Raw genomic sequence first — 18,332 nt, 5'->3', positions numbered from 1 at the left:
TGAAGGCAGACGAGCTGCTGTAAATAGCGCTGCTGCTCCCGGTAATGTTAGCTGGTTAGTTAATAGCGTCACATAACTTAACCGATCATTTTAACATAAGTGTGATCTGATCAGGTCCCTTGTTTTTAGTTTTAACATTTGTATTGGTAAATATTCAAATGAGTTAAAAACCCAATACTTAGATTTAAATGTGAATTCTCCCGCTGCTGGTCCACTCGTCGCCATCTTGATTAAAATGAAAATCAACTTCACTGGCACACAATGAATTTTGGGATATGTTGGGCCGTGAATGATCCATCAGTTGTATCCTCCAAATCTGGGAAAAGTAGGCTGCATTTGTCACATTAGGAGTCTTTGAAATGGGACAGCCTCGTCGCGGCCGCTGTAGCGCAACGGGTCTACAAATACACCCTCCGAAGGATGCAGCCGCTGGATTGGGACACAGCTAACGAGGTATGTGACTTTAACACAATAGACATTTCCTGTTATTTGACTGCACAATCAATCACAGTTTATAACCTAAATCATCATTGGAAATTATTATCTATCTAGTCAAAGTTATCATGTTTATCTTTACAGGCCCAGCCTCTAAACACTTCAAACAGTGGCAGCTACGACATTCAATAGAAAACCAATCAACACATCTCAATAAAACATTGAACCCTTTGAGTGTGTCTCTGATTTCTTGAAGCAGTCCTGTATTTAAAGTGCTGCAATTGCTTGTAATGGAGAGTCGCTTCATTACATTTTCTCCCCTCTCCTGTGAAGACGTAGTACCTTAAACTTCATGTACTCGATACAAACAGTCAGCCACAGTGTTTGTCTTCCCTGATCTGTAGTGGACTGTAAAGTTATATGGCTGCAGAGCCAGATACCATCCAGCAATGCGCATATTGGCGTCTTTCATCCAATGCAACTGTAACAGCTAGACACACCTCAAACTCTAAATGTTTTTTTTTGTTTTTTTTCTCTGGAAGGTCGCCGGCGCATTGTTCAACCCAAAAGGCATGCGGTCAAACTCATAAAGTCCCATGGACGTAGTGAAAGCCGTCTTTTCCCTGTCTTTGGGATCCATCTTTACCTGCCAGTAACCTGAGGCCAGATCCATAGTGGAGAACCACTTGGCATTGGAAATGAATGTGAGGGTCTCTTCTACCTGAGGGAGAGGGTAGGCATCTTTCATGGTCACTGCATTCAGCTTCCTGTAATCTACACAAAAATGCAGGGATCCATCCTTTTTATGGACAAGCACAATAGGTGAGGCCCAAGGGTTGCTACTCTTGTGTCCAATCCCAGAATCTAGCATGCCTTGTAGCACTCATTTCCTGGAAGAGTTTAGGGGGGATTTGCCTGTACCTTTCGGGTGGGTGGGGCTTCTCCTGTGGGTATGGTATGCGTCACCACATCTGTCTGCCCGTAATCCTCAGGGTGGTTAGCAAAGACACTAGAAAAGCGTTGGAGCAGGTCACCAAGCTGGCGATGCTGGGTTTCATTCAGGCCTTCTGTTGAGAGATTGACTGAGATGGGTGCATCAACTGTTTCTGTTTGAGCACTGGAAACACAGGCAGAGGGGGTATCCACTTCCACAATATTTTGTTCAGCAACAGTCATACTCACATCAGTGGTGGTCATTATGTCAGCAGCATCAACTTGATAGACCTCTCCCAACTTCTGGTAGCGATGTAAGTAGACAGGTGTCTGGCCACAGTTTCGTACTCTAACTGGAATCCAACCGCGCTGTACCGTTGCCACTGTGCGAGCTACCATAACCTCCTTATGGAATCCGAGCGGTTCCAACAACGCCTGGTAGTCCTGACCATCTAGTCCAGCCCTGGTGCGGCCATGGACAATCTGTTCAGTCTTTGCAGGAATCCGAACTCGATTCTTGGTCATGAGGCGGACAAAACCCACTTTTCCATCTGCAGCAGCGGAACAGTTTCTCCCTTCTACACTGTTTAAGGGCTCTGCACCATGCCTGCTGACCTGTGGTGGAGGCAGAGAGATCACAGTGTAGCACAGATTGTCCACTTGAGAACAGCACATCCCAACATTGACGGGTCCCGTTCATCCCTACTAACCCTGGCCAGTCTGTAAGGCAATGGTCTTTTACAACAATTACCCCGCAACCTCTTCTGTCCGCTCTACCAATCTTCATGTCAAGCTGAGCATAGCCTAGGTAGGGAATAGAGAGTCAATTAGCAGCATGAATAGTCAGAAAGGAGGAGGCGTCTCTTAAGCGGATGCCTTGATCCCCAAATTGACGAGAGAAAATGCTTTGAGTGAGCATTGTCACTTGGGAACCTGTGTCTAATAGACAGGGGACCATAGTGCTTTCCATTTCTACTTCCACAATGGGACTTTCTCCAGATAAACGAGCCTGATCAATGTGGGTGTGACTAATTCCAGCTGGGCAGCTCTCCACAGCTGGACTTTCTAGTTTAAAGGCTGCTGTTGATGGCTGTTATTCTCTCTTGCACTGCATTGGTGCTGACTATGCCCCATTTTGTTACAGTTATTACACACTTGGGGGGGACTGTCTCTGCCATCTTCCATGTTGCCTTGCATTACTGTACTCACCCCTCCTCGATTGTATGCGTTTTCCAAACCTTGCTGGGGGTTGTAAGGAGGACCATCAGAAGGACGAGATGGTCCCCACTGTCCTTGTCGACTGCGGCCACCATGTTCCTCTCTCCGGCCCCAGTGAGGTTCTAGGCTGGTTGTCTTGCCTTTTGGGGCTGAGCTGGTGTTGTCCTCCTCGTACCTCCTGGATCAGCTCCCGGGATAGAGACTTAAATTGCTCTCTCAACTCGGCCACCAACTCTTTCCGCAAGTCACTCTTCATCTGTTCCAAGGCCACAGGGTTTTCCTGGTTGGGAGCACACGACTGAACAGAAGGATAGGGCCGTGGAGCAGCGCTAGGCTGAACTAGGGGGTTAGCTTGATGGACCACATATCTGAGCAGGGATTTCCTCCTCTCCATAAACCTCTACACAGGCTACCACTTCATGTTTCACATGGGCAAAAGTCAGGTTTTCCTGTAAGACCAATTTTGTGCGTAACTCACGTCTGAGGGTAGTGTCACGAAGGCCATCCACAAACTGGTCTCTTAAGAGCACATCCTCGTTACCAAGCCCCCTGGGGTCTCTGTTTTGTAGTCTCTTAAAGAGCTCTTGCAGCCGCAAAGCGAAGGTCCTGGTCGTCCCCCTGGCTTCCTGGGTGCAGCTGAAATACAGAGAACGCAGAACCAAGGCAGGCAACCTATCCCCATACAACTCATCAAGTTTACCAAAAATCAAGCTGGCTGTGTTATGCTGTTCTGTGGGAAGAATCAATATTTCCCTCTTAGCCTCTCCCTCTAGGCCACTTAACACTAGATCAACCTGGTGGGTCGCAGGAATGTATTGAATAGTAAACATCATTTCTAGGGTGGCTTTCCACTCAGACAGACTAATGGCAGAGGATTTACCCTCGAACTTGTTCATACCTGGAGCCCCAGAAAAAGAAGGATACATAAACACTGGTGTGACAGCTGGAATTGCAGGAGCAGCTGCTGCAACATTTTCATTTCCGTTCTGCATGATGAAGGCAACACACACACCAACCAAAGTAAAATACTCCTGATCCTGTCAACAACGCCAAAATAGATGTAACCAAGCACAAGGCTGTGGCCACAAACTAATACCAACAACGCCACTCCCTTTGGGGTAAAGCGGGAGACACTTTATAATATTAAATATAATTTCAGGTCCTGCAGTCAGGTAGCGTGAATGTTGCCCAACATCAAACACAACGATATGAATTTAAAAGCAAGATCATTTATTTACATTCCGGAATTCACCAGATCGTTGTAGAAAAATGTTACGCCATTCCAGTGATCGATCAGAAGAGAGATGAAATTGGGCCGGAACCCAGACAGGACACTTGGCGCTGACGTCGGCTGGACCACCGACTCAGAAACTGGCGAGAAGTCGGTTCGGATCACCGACGCAGGACCCGGCAAGTCTGCGGCTCGGACCCCGACACAAGCAGGCTGAGAGGCAGACTGAGGCAGGCTGAGAAGCAGGCTGAGGGGCAGGCTGTTGGCTGATAGCTAGGGGACTGAATGATAACTGGCTGAGATGCATGCTGGGTACAAAATATTTCAGGAAACAGGAGCAAGTTATTTCCAAGGGAACACACAAAGCAGGGGCATAGCAAACAGAACAGACGAACCAACAACTAGCAGGGAAAAAAGACAAGACTATAAATACACATATTTAGCAGCACGACCAAAATATTTCTCAGCACCTATTGGACATATTCCTCCAAATCAAACAGGGAACTCAGCAATACCTACAGGTAGATAACTGATAACATAAGAGCATAGACAGATAAACTTATAAAGACCAAGTAAAGATAATAAAGCAAGATAGACTAATGCTGCGTTCACACCAAAAGCGAAGCGAATATTCGCAACGCGTCTTCGCGTCAGTTTACTCGCAGGTCCATTTGTGTTTATTCGCTTCATTTGCGAGCTCGGATTGATGACAGAGTGACAGGAGGAGAATCTCAACGCTGATTGGTTTTCGCAAGACAGTGTCACACAAATTTTTGTGTGAATGAAGGGAATGAGGCGAATTTCGCTCATTTGCGCCGCCAGGCTCGAGTTCGCGTCTACTTGCGTCTGTGCATTGACTTTACATGTAAACTAAACGTGCAAAAAATTTGCTGCGCTTTTGGTGTGAACACGGCATTAGAGTCCAAGGGCTCTGGACACAAAGCAAGAGCGTTACACTCAGATGACTGCAATATAACAATATGCTTCTACGATTTATTAACAACAGGCTTTTTGATTTTGATTATTAATTCTCATTTATTTTGGCTGTGTGAATGCATATGGAATAAAATGTGAAAGGTGTAAATGTGTGTAAAATTTCAAGTCAATCGGACATACGGGTGGAGGGCTGTAGTCTTTCAAAATCGAAATTTTTTAAGGGGCACTATCAAGTCGACTTTTCACTCTGATGCATTAAAATCATATCAGGAAACATCTTCGACTTTCATGGCGAAGAATGCGTCGCCACGGCAACAGCTTTTCACTAAAAGTCAAATGCTTTGTGGGCTGACATTATGAACGTCTTACATTTGTGTGGAACAAATTTTAGGTGGATCTGGTTTAATACTAATTGTGGCAAGACAAAGTATAGCAACATTAACTTTCTGTTACCAGTAGGTGGCGCTATGAGTACATTTTTTACTGTAGATGTCTTCAGGCCCGGAGTCTCATCAAACATGTCAAATATGGAAAAGATCTGACCTTGTGGAGTTGAGTTACATCAGTTATTTGTTCACGGCGAAGGATCGAAATTCGCCGAGCCGCCACGTCGCCACCGTTTAACGAATTCTTAGAATCTTCACAATGAAGCATTATCAAGGTCTTAAGGCTTTTCTGACAACATTTCAGAGTGATCTGATTAATCTGTGAGGAGGAGGATGTAAGAGTACACAACATGTAACTTCCTGTTGCTACTAGGTGGCGCTATTACTATGATTCTAAATTGTTATAAAGATGTCTTCAGGGTCAGGATAGCATGACATATGAGACATTTTTAGCATATTAAACAATGTACGGCCGAGTTATAACAACTTCCTGTTTCATGGCGAATGGTGTTTTCATGGCGAATGGTGTTTTGATAACTTTTGACTGCAAAGGTCTCAAGATCATACTGACCGAATTTGAAGTCAATCGGGTTAAATCTCTAGGAGGAGTTCGTTAAAGTACGTCACCTTGAAATGGTCAAAAAACGTACATAAAATTCAAAATGGCTGACTTCCTGTTGGGGTTAGGGCATACGTCTAAGTGGATTTTTTGTACGCCCCATCATGTTACATATACCTACCAAATTTCACGCAGCTAGCAGAAACACAGCGTTGGGGATAGTCAAAAGGGGCGCTATCGAGCCAAGTGGTCCGAACTCAGCCCGACACCCCAAACAGCTTGCAATTTTCGCCGAATCAGATTGATTTGCAAAATTTCAAGAGTCTACGTTTATCCCAAGCACCTCTTTTCCCTGTTGAAAGACGCCAAATACATTCGAAGAACAATAGGTCCTCCGCTCTGACTACGTCAGTGCTCGGGCCCTAATTAACCCACACTACAAAGCGATATGTTTCTGGTGAAGAGATTTCATTCGAAAATTGCAAACATTTTATGAAGTAGACAAAGTTGAGTTTGCAATTATTGTGTCTTAAATAGAGAAAAGCATTTAACTTCTTCTGTACAACAGCGCCCTTTGGTGGGGCCGTGCCCCAGGGGCCTCTAATGCAAAAACGCTGATGATCCTTGACATATCTCAGACAGTAATAACTGAAATCCCTCCTTTTAGTATAGAAATATCAATTAAATATTTGTTTGTGGCATAATATAAAAACCTTGCATTTAAAGAGTTAAAATTCTGAAAATGAATTATATTTCATAGTAATGATCAGGACTGATGTCTATCCCCGGCTCAGCTAGTCCATATCAAGGTGTCCTGGGGCCAAACGCCCAACCCGAAACTGCTCACGAATGCTGTGCATTTGGTGTTTGTTTGGGTATGAATGGTTAGCTGATACTATAAATAGGAAACAGAACATAAGATGGACATTTCCAGGAATAACTGGTGCAATATTTGTTATGTTCAATATAAAACACTAGCTCCAGAAGTTAAGTTTGATTCTTCTAAACAAAAAACTAAACATTCATACATGACAATCATACTGTGGAGAGAATAGATGATCACATTCTTTAAAAGAAAGTATAAGACCAGAGGGCCTATATCTTAAAAGGAAGTCCTTCATTGGAGCATTAGTCCACTTACCATTTCCCATGCCCTATGGAGGACAGGAGCAGCCTGTCCTGTTCTCCACCACCGATTCACACAGACTGCCCTTTCCCTTCTTACCTGAAAGTGTCACTGATAAAGTATTTGAATCATTAGATTCAATAATAAGAGCGAAAAATTGTTTTCAAATTATACTTGGATTTGTTAATGGTTTGATTCAACCAATTACTCTTTTTCATATATTTTGATCCCCCTCTTGCTTTGCAAACTCCTCTGCCTCTCGACCAGCCTCCTCTGCTACACACACATGCATGAATATATATACTGACACAAAACACTTGTAGAGCCAGGAGAAACAAAGAGAAAACAAGAACTATGGTCTTAGTTTTAGTGAAGGAGCATTACAGTGACAAAGAGAAAAGGTCTTTGAATACATGACTATATGACTTGGCATAGCTTTATCAGCAGAGTCTTCAATATTTATCCAGACTGATCCATTCCCTTGCTGGGGAATTTGTGATCAGGCTTTCATTCTCTCTGCCAACTATCTATACCTCCACTGAATGCAGAACGAGCAGGAAAGAAAACTGAGAGCTGGAAGCCGGTGGGAGTTCAATGCAGTTCAGATTATATTTGTCTGGGTTTTTATGAATGGAAGTGTTGTGAAATATTGGAGGGAACACAGACGGACACATTTGCATTTCAGTGCAATGAAGGAACCTTTAAATCAAATGGCAAAGATATAATTTGTATCAAATCAGCAATGTGGATTATATTATAATTGAATAAGGAGAGCAAAAGGATGTGTGTTTGTTTCTGTGTGTGAGTGTGTGTGTGTGTGTGTGTGTGTGAGTGTGTGTGTGTATATTGTCTCCCCATTATAGACCTTCCACACTACCCTCAAGCTCTCAGTTTACTTTCACGATCCACACTCTTCCTTCAATTGGACATCGACTGTCTGTGTCGGTTGGGGAATCAAGGCGGACCCATCAGTGCTCCTCCTGCCATCCATTTGTCCTGCAGACATAGACAGAGAAAAAGACAGAGGTGAATCCCCGATAACCATCTGATTCGTTTTAAACGACAACCCTAAAAGCATCTTCATTTTTCGTGTAACGGTCCCTAATGCATGCTATTATGACGTGCCCAAGTGCCACTATAATGATGGGCTCTAGTGGGCCCTAGTGCAAGCTATTGCCAATTTATCGATTTTCGAATAGATTTAATATTGACAAAAGAAAACCCGAATTGAGTCCCAAAAACATTTAATTTAGTTAGTGGTTTGTCTGATCATGAAATTACACCAATTTAAAAAAAAGAACATGCATAGAAACGTATAGCTGGATTTTTAACAAAAACCACAAAAAACTATTTGGACAATGAATTAATGAAAGTTAGCTGGGATGAGGTTGTACAACACAAGTATATGAATGCTATAATAAACTGATATACAGCATTATTTGCATTGCTTGCAAGTTTATTAAACTTGAAACACCTGAGACTAAGAATCCTAGCTTTTTCGATAGTTTAGAAAAAGCCAGTCAGCAGCGAACATCTCCTCTGCCCTCTCTGTCGGGCTGAGCTCCTCCTTCACCAGGTGAAGCGAAGGATACTCCAGCTCATGGCAATTGCGCTTGTTACTGTACGTTCAATAAAATATTTGCCAGTAAAAAGCCAATACTTTATCAATACATCCGTTCAACAACCACGGACATGTTAACAAAAGTGAAACCTAATTCAATCATCTCTGTCTGTTTACAAAAGCATATGATGCACCATCAGCCAAAAGCTTTTTTTTTTTGTAAACTTGTAAACAAAGCAGCCAGGAGGACAAAGGACAGAACACAGGAGGACAGAGGACAGGAGGAAGGACTGATACTGACTGATGTCTGGGTTTTTCATTCTTTATATACTTCACTCAATGTTAAGATATATTCAAAATATAAATAAATTATAATCCTGTTCTGAATGTATTTGTTTTGAAAATGATATGTTTTAAAAGTAATTATTTATAAAACAGTATTGATAAGAGTAGCTCCTAGTAGTACCCATTTCTACCTGAGGGTCACCATAGTTCACCGACACGCTTGGAAAGACAGGGGTTGGCAGAGGAGTATTTAGTTGGTGGCAAACTGCAACCTCACCACTAGATGCCACTAAATCTCATACACTGTTCTTTTAAGGTTTTCATCATTAAATGAACAATAAATAATATGTGATTACATGTAAAGAATAATTGTTTAATATTACGCATGACGTAATTTGGGAATTCCCCTTAAAACGAGTATGTTATTAATTTTTTTTAAGTTGTGTAGTTTATTAGTGAAGGACGATATCAAGTGAAGAGACCGTTACAGAATGCTTGCTTTTTTTTGTGTATTAAAAGTCAGAAACAAACTTAATGAAGGCCAACAGATGAATATGAGCTCGAACAAAAAAAAGATCTGGCAAGCTTCATTCACGGTTAACATAAAAAGAACACGAATATCTCATATTTAGCTTAAGTGTTTAGCGAAGTGACTTAGTCTGTTTCTGCAGTTGTTCCACTTCACATGAGGTCAGCCAGTGGAACCACGGACAGCGCCACTCTGTCATTGTTACCGACACTGGTCTAAGGGGATATTTAGTAAAAATCCTGTCATCAAGGTTCAAGCATTCTGCTGCAAACTTGCGACTAAGTTATCAAGTGCACCCCCTGCCTTTACTGCTGTTACACAAAAGAATGCATAATGCATCCCTCTGGTAATGCAGCAGAAATATCTTAAAATGAAACCAACAACATCTGCAGCAGCCTCAGCGGGGCTCACTGATTTGTACCAAACCCACCTTTTGCCTGGTTACAGGCTGCGGTGCTGGTTTTCTCTGGCTGCACTTCACCTCTCACTGCAGCCCGGATCTTCAGCACCACATACCTGCAGGCTAGAAAGAAAGATCAAAATGAAACTCAGTCTAGCACTGACCTTCCTGTAGGAAAAAAAACGATTTTGTGCCTTATAGCTGTTGTCAGAATAATTGTCCTGACCCCAAGTATATTTAATATCATATATATATATATATATATAAGAGAAGAAGAGATCTTGGCTGTTCTGATCTTTATTGGATATAGCATTTATGGAGTAGTCGGTTACTAGAATGCATAATGCCAAACAATCAACTATCAGTGCCTGGGCTTCCTTTATTCACAAAATGAAAGATCTTTTGTGCATATGCACTAGGTCAAAGTCCCTATAAAACTATTGTTATGCAAAAAATACCATACAGCTCTCCTCCCATATCAATTTATGTGTCATGTAATGGTCCGTACATGTATATATATGTATATATATATATATATATATATATATATATATATATATATATATATATATTTGTACTTGTTGTATATTGGTTTGTGATGTTTTCTGTTACCCTTGTTTAAAGCAAAATTAAACATTAATTATAACTAAAAGATATTTGAATGTGTTTGTTGATTGGAATAACCTCCACCCCATGGGGGGCTGTCCTCCCTTGGAGCGTCACTTTACATGACTTGGCCAATCACAGTTTAGCATACAAGATCGCATTATATGATAGAAGAGGTTCCGCCCTAAGGGAGACAGAAGAAGCAAGTCCTCTCTGCGACTTTCTTGCCTGACCTGCAGGTGTTGCTGTTGAAGCATTTTAAAGAACATTCAATCATACATTTTTACAAAGATTTACTCAGCTTCATGTTTTGGCCATGTTTACTGTTTACATGTTGACTGTTTTCTGGGAGTTTTGATTCAAATCTCCCAAAAACATTGAAATAGCAATGAAAACAATAGGAACAAATGCATTTTTGAAACGGTTAAGGTTACATTGGGTTACTCTTTACCGCCTGGAAGAGGGAAAGAGCTCGTACTTGATGTGGATTGCCATACCATGCTGACATGCCATAAATGAGTAATACTGATAATACAGCCTGGTAGAATAGGATCATAATCCTCTGATTGACCCCATATATCCTGAGTCAGCTGGGTTGGGCTTCAGTGCGTTACTGTGGGTAACCCCCCCACGACTCACACAGACTTCCCTTTCCCTTCCTACCTGCAGGTGTCACTGTTAAAGCATTATAATCAGAATTCCAATCATTTTCACAAAGAGGAGAGAAAAAATATAGGGGGATACCAGACTAAAACTGTTCCATTGCAGTAGCGTTTACAATATTAAGGGGTTGAAAAACTACTAAAACATGTTTAAGGATGCATCGAAATATTGAGTTTTCTCAACTTTTATGTTTTAAATTCACAAACACCAGAGGATAAAAACAAAAGCTTTTTTGTATTTTAAATTGAAAGTTAAAGGAAAAGTTTAACAATTTGGGAAACAGGCCTGTCTGTTTTCTCGCTGAGAGTTGATGAGAAGATTGATACCACTGTTCTGTCTGTCCAAAGGCCTTCTGCAACTTGTCTCTTTGTCTTATTGGTCAATGACCCTGAGGCCTGTTGTTACCCAGGAGGGTACTTCTTGACAGAAAAATGCTGAGTCACTGACAGCAAACGACCATAAAAAGCTCTCTTTGCGTCCTCTCTGTTTTTGTAAGGTTGTTTCAATACTTCACAAGGCAAAGAACCCATGAATTTAATGAATTACTTTTTGGTTTTATATTTTGTTTAAAGTCTTGATTCAGGTCAATAACTGGTGGCTCAGAGGCAGCAGGTTACAACTCAACAGTGTTGTGCAGTTCATTTTAACATGATTGATTGAAACGTGCAACTTTAAGACTAAAACTTTCTATTTGAAAGCAATAAGGACTCACCATCGATGATCAATCACACCATTCCTCTCAGGGTTGTAGATCTGTGGCAGAGAATCAATGTTTTTCCTCAGCAGTATATCAGGATCAAAGCTGGTTTTGTCCGTCTGTGTTAGCACTCAGCAGACATCTGCAACTTGACATCTGCAACTTGATCTCTTCCTCAATAACAAGTTGGGCCCTCCTCTTAAAAAACAGAGGACACACCCCTCCTGCTCTGAGACACAGCTGCGTTTTGCTAAGAAAGTCAATCAACACATGTCCATTTCCGCTTGTTAAATACATACAGTCTTTTCAAAATAAACTTCCATCTTCACAGAAAACAACTTAGGTTTAGGCTCCAAACTAATTGTTGTGGTTTGGTTTAAAATAACTACAGAAGTGGCAAATAAATCAACACTGACTTCTCGTTTCACACAGAGTAAATCAACTCTTTCTACAGTCAGACTCATCACATGTCTAACGTAACATTCACCCAAATAGTTTAGGAAGCCTTTCCTAAAAATAATTGATAATATAATGGATCATTACTGACAGATAATTCCAGTGTTTGGGGCCCATCCTCATCAGTAGTGGGAAAGTGGCAGAAATATGACTTAATTACAGTTATTAAATTATGTTTATTATTTAGGCTATTTATTTATTTGTTTAATTAAACTTTAGTTAAATTGATTGCTTTAGTTTGAAGGCTACTTTCCGGCTCTCGACTTCCTTGGCTCAATTTTCATTGTTCAAGTTGGATTAAAGAACAAGCTGATGTTTGGTTCGCTGAATTGGATTGTACATGTTAATTCAATGCGACAATAAGATAGGCATAGTGCTTACCGCGTCTCACAAGCATCAGTATATATTTACATTACCACAAGCCGACTGTCGTATTGAAAACGCTATTTATATAAAGTCTACTAAACATTTGTCACATTTTTGTTTCCATTCCTTCAACATGGGATCAAGTGTTGTTATGATAGTACTCGTTTTGTTTTATACATGCCAAAAGATTATCCAGCAAAATGATTTGTATTTCTTTATTAGTTTGATTGATTTAGAATAGTTAAAAGTGCGAACAGTAGATCAACTTGAAGGATTTTACATCAGATAGATTAGTGGCGTTATTGTCATGACAACAGAGCCAGCGTAAAATAAAAGTTCATGGTAAATCATCACTTTCAACAGTCGGACTCATCACATGTCTCAACACTATAGTCTGTACTTCCTGTAAGTCGCTTTGGATAAAAGCGTCTGCTAAATGACTGTAATGCTGTGGCGTAGTGGAGAGCAAGGTAGTTCTCCATTCAGAGGGTCGGTGGTTTGATACCCGGCTTCGGCAGTCGATGTGTCCTTGGGCAAGACACTTAACCCCAAGTTGCTCCCGAAGGCTTGCCATCGGTGTGGACTGGATGATGAATGTTAGTTAGAGTCTGATGGTGGCACCTTGCATGGTAGCCTGTCATCAGTGTGTGAATGGGTGAATGATATGAATATATACTGATTGTAAGTCGCTTTGGATAAAAGCGTCCTAAATGACTGTAATGTAATGTAATGTAATGTAAAGATAAAGGTGAGGTCTTGCTGGTTACTCCTCTGCTCAATGAGCTCTGATAGTTGCAACAGAAAGCTGTTTTCAGTTTGTCTGTGTACAGCGACAGATGCTGTATCTGTCACTGTGGAATAAACCATAAATGAATCAACAAGTCGTGTTCATTGCACGTTGAAAACACAAAAACTTCATGAAAACTCAGATCAAATTAATGATAAATGCACAGTATTAGAAGATTCATAAGAAAAATATTGATGCCCTGTTCTGCAGCTCTTTAACACTATTTAAGGTTATCTTACAGATGATGATAATAATTAATCGGCTGCTCCACAGCTGACCACGAGTGTCGGTATCCTGCACTCTCCTCTGCGCTTGGGAGAGCAGACAGCGTAATTTGATTTGAAGTTGAGTTGGTTTATATCTTTTACAATTGAAAGGTATGCTTATAGTTATGGCTCACTAGTACAAATAACACTGCTGGTCTGACCGTGTATGATAAAGAGAATGTGCAAAAGTAACTTTTGATATGAAGTGAAATTAGATTGTGAGAGGCATCATAATACCTATAAATACAAATTAAATTTCTACAGTCTGGACACAGCTCAGCATCTGCATCCCCAAACGGCCAACGCAGGCGTCAGAGATTGATATGGAAAGCATAGTAGCCATCTTTTTTGAAAGCTTATGACATGATGACAAGAAGGGAATAATAAGTAAACTAAATTAATAAGGGGTTAAAGGCCCAATGTACGGTGGTGTAGTGGTTAACTGTCACCTCACAGCAAGAGGGGCCCGGGTTCAATTCCGGGCCAGACAACCTTCTGTGTGGAGTTTGCATGTTCTCCCCGTGTCTAGCGTGGGTTCTCTCCGGGTTCTCCGGCTTCCTCCCACAGTCCAAAGACATGCAGCATCATTGAAGACTCTAAATTGCCCATGAATGTGAGTGTGAATCACATGTCTCTATATGTCTGCCCTGTGATAGGCTTTGTCTTTGTACAGCCCATTGACATCAGGATTGCTTCCGACCCTTAACTGGATAAGCTATAATCGGAAGATGGATGGAAGGCCCAATGTATAGAAGAATCAAGTTTTTATTGTATGGATGAGTTATTCAAGTAAGAATAGGAAAAAAACATTGTTGAAAATGTGATTTATGGTAGTGTAGTAGTCAGAGTTTGGAGATTGTGATGGGATTTTCTCATTTTGCGGATAATGGGGCAGCTTGTTGGAGAGGAAGAAATTTAGAATTCATTGTGAAGAAAATACAAACGCTATTGTTAAAAAGGTATGTCGAGAAGCACAGGAGAACTCGGAGAGAAGAAATAATATAACAAGTTTATATTTGGGCAAAGGCTAGACAGAACATCATTTAAAATAGGAATAGGGAATAGGGGGCGGCTGTGGCGTAGTGGAGAGCAAGGTAGTTCTCCAATCAGAGGGTCGGTGGTTCGATACCCGGCTTCGGCAGTCGATGTGTCCTTGGGCAAGACACTTAACCCCAAGTTGCTCCTGAAGGCTTGCCATCGGTGTGGACTGGATGATGAATGTTAGTTAGAGTCTGATGGTGGCACCTTGCATGGTAGCCTGTCATCAGTGTGTGAATGGGTGAATGATATGTAATATACTACTGATTGTAAGTCGCTTTGGATAAAAGCGTCTGCTAAATGACTGTAATGTAATGTAATGAAAACAAAACAAAAGACTGAAAGGTGTGGATTCTGTAATCAAGAAGATACTTTTGAACATACTCTTCTTTACTGTTCAAAATATGATCATATTTATTTTGTTATTGTTTTCTATATTATTATAATTCATGAATAATTAGAATCCTGATCCACACTAAACCAGCAGGTGGTGGTAATGCGCTAAAAAGTTGTTTGCCAACCGACATCAAACACAAAATGAAGAAGAAGAAGAAGAAGAAGAAGAAGAAGAAAAGTCAACACTACCTTTTCAATGGAAACTGAAAGCAACCCCGGGCTCCTGACAAGGTGGGCAACTTGCATGCACCGTCCATACAAAGCATGGCATGTCATTTGTAACACGACATGTTAGCTACCCTTAGCTCCTGACATTAAAGGGGCTTTGACTAGACCCAGAAACGGGTTGTATGTTACGGTTATCAATTCACCAATGGTGCAATCAGAAGAATAGGAAATAGATTATTTGTATCAGTCGGCACTGCTATGGAGGAAGTGTAGTCTAACGTTAGGAGTAGTATTGCTGTCTAACGTTGGAGCTAGCTCATCGAACTGCGGTTAAGTCTGCAGAAACTCGGATCTCCGTGGTCAAGTCAGCCGACACTGAAATCTTAGTGCACCTATATGCTAACACTCACGGTAAATGCATTCAAACGGCCCAGATGGGGAGCGAGCGATGGACTGTGTGAAGTTAGCGGAAGGATCGACGTGACACAACTTCCGGTTTTCAAAATAAGATGTAAACAAAGCGTATGTACAAATATATGGAAATAAGATCAATTTAATTATATTCACATTAAGAATGAAACCAGTTACCTGCATCTCGTGACTGACTAACATTTTGACTCTACCAATTGTTTATTATGTTTTATATTTAACAAAGTAATAACTCCTACATTTCTACCTTCAAAGGTAATTTCTTTCATTTCTAAGGTGCTATAAAAAGAGTTTCTCAATATCCCAGACAATGACTGATCCATATTTGTTCAGGACATCTTTGGCTTTACTTGTAAAGAAAATCAAATGTTTTTACTGAACCAATTAAAAGATCTTTCAACGGGAAAGTCCTAAATGTGTAGGGAGAAATATCTAATAACTGAATATGTCATGTGCTATAAAAGTAGTTTTCTCAATAATTCCACAAAATGAGTAATGTAAACTTGTCCAGGACATCTCTGACTACACTTGTACAGAATATTAAACCTTTTAACTATAACATTTAAGAGATGTTCCAAAGTAAAATCCTACATTTGTACATTCAAAAAGATATGAATGTTTGAAGTGTTATAAAAATAAATTTCGCAATAATTCCAGACAATGACTAAAGCATATGTGTCCATGACATCTATGGCCATACCCTCAATTAAAATAATAACAGACATTTTTACTGTACCAATGAAGATATTTTTGAAGTAAATGTCACACATTTGTACAGAGAAACAGGTCATTTCTGACTTTTCTCAATAATTCCAGACAATGATATATTTCATTTCCGGACATCTTTGACTCCACCCATACTGGAAATAATACATTTTAACTGTACCAATAAAGAGATTTTTCAAAGTAAAAGTCAAAAAAAATTCTTAGTCTTCGAGGTGCTGTGAAAACATAACATCTTGCATTTCAACACACAAATCCCATCATCACTGTTTTACATAATGTTATAATATAAATGTAATAAAAAGCTTGTTATGTAATAATCAGCGCATAATGTAAGAACACCATGAGCACATAATATAATAACAGTTTTTAAGAAGAATAATCTATTACTTTATGGGGAAATTATTACATCATAAATTTAAACTTTAAGTCAGACTTTCAGGTTTTTAAATAATTAATTTCTTATCACACGCGGAGGAGTTCCATGTGATCTCAGAGCCTCTTAATACACAACACACACGGCTCACTCATGACTGGGACTGCTTTAGTACACACAACTGAAAATACTGTACACCCAAATATTTCAAAACATTTTGAACCATGTAAGGTCAACATACCTTAAAGGTTCAAAATGTTTTGAAATATTTTGTTTTTTAAATCACTTTCGACTAAGTATTGCTGTATTTAGTATGAACTAGTGTTGCATTCCAGTTGCAATGCGTTTAATTTCATGGTATGTAATTCAATATTAATACCTTTGATTTTATGCATTTAAATATTTTTAAATGAGTTTTTTTCAATTGTCTTGAGTTGATGTTTCTTTATGAATATATCAAAATAAGACTTAATTGTTGCTCAATCACAATCCATTGATCTGTCTATCTAATCAGTCCATTGCACTGTAGCCTATTCTAGTTTCTATGTACTGAACATGATTACTATGATACTATAAAATATATTTACTACTTTAACTTCAATAGAGACTTTTGACTTACATTATTTTTTTGTATTTTAAGTAAAAAGGCAAATATTCATCCATAATCCTGTCATTATTAATGTTGTCAGGTGGCACAACTGAAAACATTAATTAAGAGCAATAAATAAAAGGTTTAAGTGACCAAATAGTTGATAACTATAATGTTAATAACTATTGTAATGCATGTATTCATTTGTATATTTGTATCATTATTTTTATCATTTTAAATGTAAAGTCGGATGCCTAAGATACCAAAAACCTGGCCAATAGAATGCAATGATCTTCAAATATTAAAAATACAAAACACATATGTGTTAGACACTGTAGACACTCTAAGGGGCACTTGCCAAAGATTTCAGTTAAAATGAATGGTAGGAAATTATATATATTTTAACAGATATTTGGTTGCGCCACCTGATATTTTTTAGCCAGTGAAGTTCAAAAATACTGTTAAAAATGAATTTAACCACTTTGAAAAGTAATTCAACAAATGACATAACAAGCTGCCCCTTTTCACAAATAAATAATATATACAATGCCTATAAAAAGTATTCACCCCCTTGGATGTTTTCCCTTTTGTTGCTTTTTATACATATACAATATAATTTGGCTTTTTTGTCAAGAATTTGCCAAAAAAGCTTCTTTCATGTCAAAGTGAAAACAGATTTTTACAAACTAATGTCAATTAATTAAAAATATATAGTGTAAAATAAGTGTTTGCATAAATATTCACCCCCTTTAAAGTGACTGACCTAATTCAACAGAGGTCCAGCTAGTTGATGCCAGCAGTGTCACAGTTAGTGAAATGGAGATCACCTGAGTGCAGTTGATGTGTGTCAAGTGATTGTAGTATAAAAACACTTGTGTCCAGTCTCCGGTTCATCAGTATTCCTGCTACAATTGCAACATGAAGACAAAAGAACACTCCAAGCAACTCAGAGAAAAGATCATTGAAAAGTACAAGTCAGGAGATGGCTACAAAAAGATTTCCAACTCACTGGACATCCCACAGAGTTCAGTTAAATCCATCATTAAGAAATGGAAGGAGTATAGCACTTTTTAAATCTGCCTAGAGCTCAGTGACCGGGCAAGAAGATGACTGGTGAGGGAGGCCACCATGACACCTATGACCACTCTGAAGGAGTTAAAAGCTTCAGTGGCT

The 18,332-nt window shown here is 39.7% G+C and overlaps 1 protein-coding gene and 1 long non-coding RNA gene across 3 annotated transcripts in view; one reads left to right on the top strand and one right to left on the bottom strand.

The window, feature by feature from the left end:
• Window positions 1-7,159: 7,159 nt before the first annotated feature.
• LOC129104277 (uncharacterized) lies at window positions 7,160-11,751 on the bottom strand. The gene is made up of 3 exons (XR_008531795.1): window positions 11,581-11,751; window positions 9,630-9,722; window positions 7,160-7,820 (listed from the first exon to the last, which is right to left on the bottom strand). It is a non-coding gene; the product is annotated as an uncharacterized LOC129104277 (long non-coding RNA).
• A 3,275-nt stretch (window positions 11,752-15,026) lies between these two features.
• The window catches only part of LOC129104276 (transmembrane protein 50B), a 23,408-nt gene continuing 20,102 nt past the window's right edge, over window positions 15,027-18,332 (top strand). Inside the window, exon 1 of one of the 2 annotated variants that reach the window (XM_054614871.1) lies at window positions 15,027-15,105. The gene's annotated coding sequence lies outside the window, so the exon portion shown is untranslated. Of the gene's footprint in view, window positions 15,454-18,332 lie in introns of both variants that reach the window. The other variant, XM_054614873.1, reaches the window with a different exon arrangement.

Source organism: Anoplopoma fimbria, chromosome 16 (assembly GCF_027596085.1).
Source record: "Anoplopoma fimbria isolate UVic2021 breed Golden Eagle Sablefish chromosome 16, Afim_UVic_2022, whole genome shotgun sequence".
NCBI lineage: Eukaryota > Metazoa > Chordata > Actinopteri > Perciformes > Anoplopomatidae > Anoplopoma > Anoplopoma fimbria.
Note: the sequence above shows the minus strand (reverse complement) of the source record. Positions and strands in the feature narration are given on the sequence as shown.